General features: G+C 43.5%; 1 non-coding gene across 1 annotated transcript; it reads right to left on the minus strand.

The window, feature by feature from the left end:
* Positions 1–292: 292 nt before the first annotated feature.
* Positions 293–365, minus strand: trnar-ccu (transfer RNA arginine (anticodon CCU)). The gene has a single exon. It is a non-coding gene; the product is annotated as a tRNA-Arg (tRNA).
* Positions 366–851: the final 486 nt, after the last annotated feature.

Raw genomic sequence — 851 nt, forward strand, 5'->3', positions numbered from 1 at the left:
ACCTTATCTTATACTGGGCCTCAGTGTTCCCCCTTATGGTTTCTTCTGTTTGCAAAAAGCCAGTTTAGCTTTTCTCCCCTTAAGTGAACTTTATTCTGATTGGATGCCCCTCACAAATAGTTTTGAAAAGCAAGTGGGTGGGGCTTCTCTGCCCCAGTTAGTCCTACAGAGATACCCTCACACATTATACAGCCTCTAAAGCCAACTGTCTAAAAGGTCTAGCAGAGGATGGCTTCGATCCATAAACTTGTGGGTTATGGGCCAGTTATGCTGCGACACTCTGCTGAAAAATCACCCCAGGTGGGATTTGAACCCACAATCCCTGGCTTAGGAGGCCAGTGCCCTATCCATTAGGCCACTGGGGCTAGACATGCCCTTTAAACACGCTGTGATTGTTCAGTGTACAGCTGGTATATTGTGAATAGCAGATGAATGGAGAGCTCAGAGAACAGCACAGGAGCTGTGCTCTCAGCTCCACTTTGTTTGAGCGTCATTTCTGTTCCTGTGGAGACTCATGAAACCTCACAAGGACCAGGGAGAAACTAAGATTTTTATAATTAAATATTAAGAAGTTTAACTTGGTATACTAAAGTGCATGGTGAGTGCACACATGACAGAAAACTAGAAAAAGCTTAATAAGCCCACTTTAAATTTAGCATATAAACAACTGAGTGAGACATCACTCCCATCCTGAAACACCTCCCTCTCTTCACCCATGTCTCAAACACCACACATGATCTGCGTAGCTGCACTACCTTGGACAAGACAATTTTATAAAGTTTTTGACAGTTAACCTGACCCACAAAGACTGTCTTTAAAGTGGATTTTACTCAACCATGTACAGTCCCTCA

This window comes from Astatotilapia calliptera, chromosome 23 (genome assembly GCF_964374335.1).
Source record: "Astatotilapia calliptera chromosome 23, fAstCal68.1, whole genome shotgun sequence".
Taxonomy (NCBI): Eukaryota; Metazoa; Chordata; class Actinopteri; order Cichliformes; family Cichlidae; genus Astatotilapia; species Astatotilapia calliptera.